Source organism: Panthera onca, chromosome B1, assembly GCF_046562875.1.
Source record: "Panthera onca isolate mPanOnc1 chromosome B1, mPanOnc1 haplotype 2, whole genome shotgun sequence".
Lineage (NCBI taxonomy): Eukaryota > Metazoa > Chordata > Mammalia > Carnivora > Felidae > Panthera > Panthera onca.
The window spans coordinates 146685588-146691587 of NC_138342.1; the positions used below are offsets into that span (position 1 = coordinate 146685588).

Consider the following 6000-nt stretch of genomic DNA (forward strand, 5'->3'; position numbering starts at 1 on the left):
AAACGTCACCATATAAGTTTTCATCTTTTTCCACACTTGGTCAACAAACAAGTGCAGATGCAGAACACTGGAAAACACAGTCATTGTCTGGGTATCTATGCAGATACTAGATTTCGCTATTAACTGAGTAACTCTGAGATGAGGAATTATCCAGTAGTTCGGCCAGCTATGTTGCGTGAGCGTCTTTATTTATTATTTTTTTTTAAGTTTTTTGTTTAAATTCCAGTTAGTTAACATATATATAGTGTAATATTAGTTTCAGGTGTACAATATAGTGATTCAACACTTCCATCCAATACCCGGTGCTCATCGCAGCAAGGGCACAAGCATCTTTAAACAGGAAAGTTGGGTGCGGTCTGGAAGTGGTTTAATAACTATCATGATATCAAATTAGGCATGAGCATAAATCATATTTTGAGATATCTGTGACTGCCATAGTGTGATATGAAAATATCTCCGTTATTTGTGACAAAATGACAGGCATCACTGATACTTCTTTCCTACATTTAAAATTGAATGCATTACTAAATTTCACCTAAAGTCATTTAAAATAATAAAGATGTATTTTTTCGAATCCAAGTTCATGGACTCTCTCATTCTATCTATGGGTCCCAGGTTAAGAACCCCTAGAATGGAAGCAGAACAATGAGTGGTTATGTAGGAAGGAGCGATTCGTTTCCTTCCTTTTCACTCTAATTTTGAGGGGAAGGATTATCTTTTTTATGAATGTAGATCACATTATAATACAGGAAACACATAGGGCACATGACAGGTCTGTTTTACAATGATCTGCCAGCTCCTGAGGGTGCACCTTAGAGTGGATATGGTTAAGTAGTCCAAGTTCTCTTCTTACTTGCCTTCTTCTTCTTCCTTAATCAAAATGTTTCTTCTCTTGGGGAGACAGGTAACTTTTTATTTCTGCTTTGATAATGAGAAAATCACATTCTATGTCATAAGAAAGAAATTAAGTGGGAGGTGAAGAATGGATATTAGGTAGATACTTAGATCAGATCACTTATGCAATGATATTTATTAACACATAATATGGAAATTAAGGGGGAAATGCTATTAAGGTGTCTATATTATCATTTCCTCAAGGGAAGTTATATAATCTATTTTCGCATGAACGTCCTGATACCACAAACCAGTCCAACATCTGTTACTTACAGACATCTTGTCCTATCAGGGAGTGGATTGTATGGTCCAAGAGATCTTCTACAGCTTTAATTGTTTCATCTACCTTAGAGAGTACAGTGAGTGCTCTCCAAACACTCAGATGGGTCTCCACTGATTCAAAGAGTGAAGTTCCCGGTGTTTAAAATTCAGAGAAACAAAATGGACTCACTGCCCACAATCCTTTGTAGATTTAACATTGCTCATTTTTCATTAGGGAAACCCTCTTCTCTGTATGAAATTAGTGCTCTTATTTAACTTGCTGTCATGAAGACAAATTGAGCTAGTCAAAAGGGTAGTAAAACAGACCTCTGTTCAGATGTAGTCAGTAAAAAGTCCAGCTATGTTGGCATTTTGCAGGGTGTGCATTAAAGTAAGAGAAATGATAACTTGCTGAAGAGCAAACCAGGCAAAACAGCCATCCAAGTTCAAGAGAAAGTTGAATCTGGAAGCAAGGTCTGAGCTTTTTCAAGATGACAAGTAAAATTGCACCTGGATTCTGTGACCATGGTGGATTTGATTCTATCACTTAGCCATGTGGGACCGAGGTGAATCTCACAAGGTTTTTTAAAAGGACCCAAGGTGTATTATGCCAAGTGGGAGTAGATAATAAATCAATAGCTAGATGCTGCTGTTTGTAATGGAAGTTGTTAGTCATAGCAGAGACTTTGGATTAATTTTCAGTGTAAAAAAAGCCATCAGAAATAGCTGACTGATACTTTTAAAACCTGAGGTGAAGAATGTCTTGTTTGATTAAAGACTGAAGGGCAGACGTAATATTCATCATTGTGTGAATGTTCCACTTTAAACAACTGATTTTTTGTAGATAATCTTAGATTTAATATTTTATTAAATATTTTGTTAAGTATTTTGATATTTTTTTCCTGCCTCACTGACCAGCTGCCTTCATTTGTTGTTGTGTATATGCATTTGTACATGTGTGTGGTAGTGTGTGTAAAGAAAATGTGGACTTGTGAATGTGAATCTCAAGTTAAGCAGGGCTATTAGGTATATAATGGACATATTGATCAGTTCGGAGGGTTTTACAGTTATCTACTAGGGTTCTTGCAGTCCATGGAGCTAAGCACAGAGCTCAGGCTGGATCCTGAAACATGCATAACTCAAAGCCTAAACATTCCTTGAAGTTCATAAACACTATTTATGACCATTATCATAGTACTCCAATAGTTACAAAGACCCTTGGAAACTCACCAGTATGTACAAGTGGGCTGGCTATTACCCTGTAGGTTTTAGACATGATGCCAGATTCATGAACAGGGGAGCAGGGGTTAGGAAGTAAAACACCTGTGATCAGGCCCTAGGAAGCAGAGGAGAGAGAAGGTAGTGATTTCTTTTTTTTTATTTTCAAAGAAATTTGTAAAGTTTATTTATTTATTTTGAGAGAGAGCAAGCGAGTGGACAAGCAGGGGAAGGACAGAGAGAAGGAGAGAGAGAATCCCAAGCAGGCTCTGCACTGTCAGCACACAGCCTGATGGGGCGCTCGAGCTCATGAACTGTGAGATCATGACCTGAGCCAAGATCAAGAGTTGGACATTAACCAACTGCCCCATCCAGGTGCCGCAGATGTTGGAGATTTCTATGTCATACATTACTTGGTTAAAAAAAAGAGAGAAGAAATCAGTGCTTTTCATTTTGGCATGACTGACTAGGTAGTGTTAACAGGAGTGCCTCAAGCTGATTATGTCAAAATGTCCATCTTTGTCCTTTTTGCTGTTTTCTGGACGTCAGTTATTTCTTTGATCTTTTGGATGAGGAATCAAATCTTTTATCCACCTTTCACCTCGTTGTTTAATCACTTAATATTCAGGAGATAAATAGTGAACATCTGCCATGTGCACCTTCTAAGCATTATGGATACATGATGAACACAAAATCTCCTGCCTGCACGGAGTCTGAATTGAAGTTGGGGATGTACATATACAATTTCTTCTCATTTAACCCAAGAGACTCTGCCTGGAGGCCTTGTTTTTAAAGAAGGGAACTAACATTTACTGTATTTTGACTAGAAGCCTTTATATTCATTATACAATACTTAATCCTTGAAAGAGTCCCATAATGGGATGGAGTCCCCTCAGCACATCTACCAGTAGCCAGTAGCTCTGAATCGATTTTTAGACAGACTGAGGGTTGAATCTTACTTCACTGCTTTCTAAATGGATCTTGGTCAAACTACTTAACCTTTCTGAATACCAGTCTCCCCAATCTAATAAATTAGTGAAATTAATAATCTACTTCACAGGGTGAAAATGAAATGAAATAATTTAAAATATTGAGCCTACTGTCAGAACTCAATAAATGTTTCCTCTCTTACATTCTTCCTATTTTACATTAAAATTAAGGCAACTGTCCATCTTTCACACATGGCCCTCTCAGGGATAGAACTCCCACAGCATATGTATCGTTGGCAACACTGGAAAGTATCCAGTGGAAATAAAGGCTTATGATCAATGGTCAGGTCTTGTCTTCATCCTATCAGTGCTCCAGGGACACACAACTCCTGCTACACTGGGCATGAAATGATTTAACTGTTATGTTCTGTGCTACTGTTAACAGGGGATGTTTAATAGTGTAACATGGGCAGCATCATTGCTCTGTGGGAACAGGAAGTTCATTCTAACTCACTTTCTAAAAAAAGAAAAGAAGTTTAATTTTCTTCTTCTCTTCCCTTTTTGACAGCAGAAGGATGCTGATTTCACCAATGAAATAGCTAATAAGAACACAAAAGCAGACATCTCAAAAGCATTCCAGACTCCAAAGAAAAAGAGAATGTTCAGAAGAGGCTTCCAACCTGCTGGAATAAATCCCTTTGAACCTAAGAGAGGAAGAGTTCATATAAGCCACACTAAAAGTCAGGATTTATTGTTTATCAGCATGTTTAATAAAATTTATTTTGAAAAGTGTACTAAGCAGTACAATAAAATAATACCTATCTGTATTAAAAAATCACACTATAGATTTAGCATGTTTCATACTGTTGCTGGTCCTGCCAAAATACACTTTTGTTCACTGCTTTTAGATCCTTGAGATGACCTTTATCATCTAAAATAATATGCTTACGCTTTTATTTATTGTTTAAACAGCTATAGATGGCGTCTCTTAACACTCTGCATTATAAATGGGAATTTAACCTTTGTAATTCTTATTTTTATATCTTTTTTCCCCTCTTGTTAAAGTCAACCTCATACACAAAAAGGCAGAGGAGGAGGTCATCAGGCAAAGAAGTCAGGAACAAAGGTTTAAAGAAAATACGACTTTTTAGAACAGGTGTGTTTTCTCTGGCTTTTACTTCTTTCATTGTCTACCTCAGAGCTCTCAAACTTTGCTGGTGTGTGTATAAGAATTAGCTGGAGTGTTTCTTCAATATGTAATTTCTAGCATTCAAACTGTAGATATTCTGGGTTGGTATCTTTGGAGCAGGTATGGAAACCATCATATTTACCAAGCACCACAGGCAATTTTGAAGCAGGTTGCTCTCAGAGCATGCTGTGCAAAATATCAGATTTTCCTTCCCTTGGTGATGAATAACTTTTGGCCCAAGAGAGCAGGAGATGCCATTCCAAATGGGAGCATGTGCATTCTAAACCTAGTGGAATGGCCACTTTTTCTCGAGATCATACACAACCATAGGGCTCTGGAGTTGTTGGAAATAACGGGAACTCAGTGGATAGACTCTAGGGAATATATCTGTAGTGATGAATATTATCCACCCCCATGCACAAATTTATGCCTTGGGCTGATAGATAGCACTATGTCGTCCTGCACCCTGAAGGAGATCTTTCAGTGAGAACCAATGGCCTTAGGAAGTGGCTCACCTGGTCTTTGTGGTGGTAACTGGAGTGCTCCCCAAGAAGACCGCTGACCTGATCGGTTTACTGAAGTCTAAAAAAGAAATTGAGGATATTTCCCCTTCAACAGAAGAGATGTTGGAGCTAGTACACAGTTTTCCAGTGGCATAACTCCAGGATACTAGGAGAGATGCCAATGGAATTTCCCTTTAACTGTGATGCTATGGCAGATATCTTAGAGGCCCATCCATCCCTACTTTTGGATGGGTCAGGGGCATACGATAAGGAACCTCACTTCTTTTGCATCTAACTCCAGGGACAAATTACAGAGCATAACATATCTTTGCTGCTGCTCAGCATAGCCGAAAACAGGGAGGGTGCAGTCAGGAAAGCACAGCCACTGTTAAGTGCTCTGAATTCAGGGGTCTTCCACAACAGCACAGATGTTGAGGAAGCGAAGATCCAGAAGAGGGCGCTAGAGGATCAGATAAAGAATATTAGCCAGCCTTCCTTAAGTCCCGGTGTGGGTGGGGGGAAATAAATAGGAGAAGCCCTGTCTGAGGATTCCACAGGCAAGAGGTCTTGGCTCTGATCCTTCTGTGCCGGAGAGATGGGGACTGCCGATCAGATATGAGCCCCTAGGAGAGAGAGCAGTACTGGAGCCGCTTTAAATCCTGCTCAAGAGGACTCTGAAACAGGGGGTGGACTCCTGAATTTACAGAGAGAGAAGACCAAACGTGCCTGCTGGAGAAAAGTTTATTGCTGCTGTTTCTGTAAGTGTAGACAGTTGTTCTCAAGCTAAACTGAAGTACCACATGCCAGCCAAGAAAAGGAATCAGGTTTATTCCCCGCCCCCGCCCTCCCCAGTGAGGGGTCACCACAGACACCTGCCTCTAGAAACCAGCACCAGATGGCACTTGTTCTGCCTCTTAACCTTTCTTTCCTCTGCTCCAAACCCAGAGGGACGCAAGTCAGAGTTGGAAAACCAGCTGGGAGAAGAGGTAGTGAGGGAGGGAAATAG

At 39.6% G+C, this 6000-nt stretch overlaps 1 long non-coding RNA gene across 4 annotated transcripts in view; it reads left to right on the forward strand.

Annotated features, from left to right (window-relative positions):
* LOC132691923 (uncharacterized) overlaps positions 1-4140 on the forward strand; it is a 128907-nt gene extending 124767 nt beyond the window's left edge. For all 4 annotated transcript variants that reach the window (XR_009616090.3, XR_009616089.3, XR_013555098.2 and 1 more), the window contains one exon: positions 3871-4140. This is a non-coding gene — a long non-coding RNA (uncharacterized LOC132691923). The remainder of the gene's footprint in view (positions 1-3870) is intronic.
* The last annotated feature ends 1860 nt before the right edge of the window (positions 4141-6000 follow it).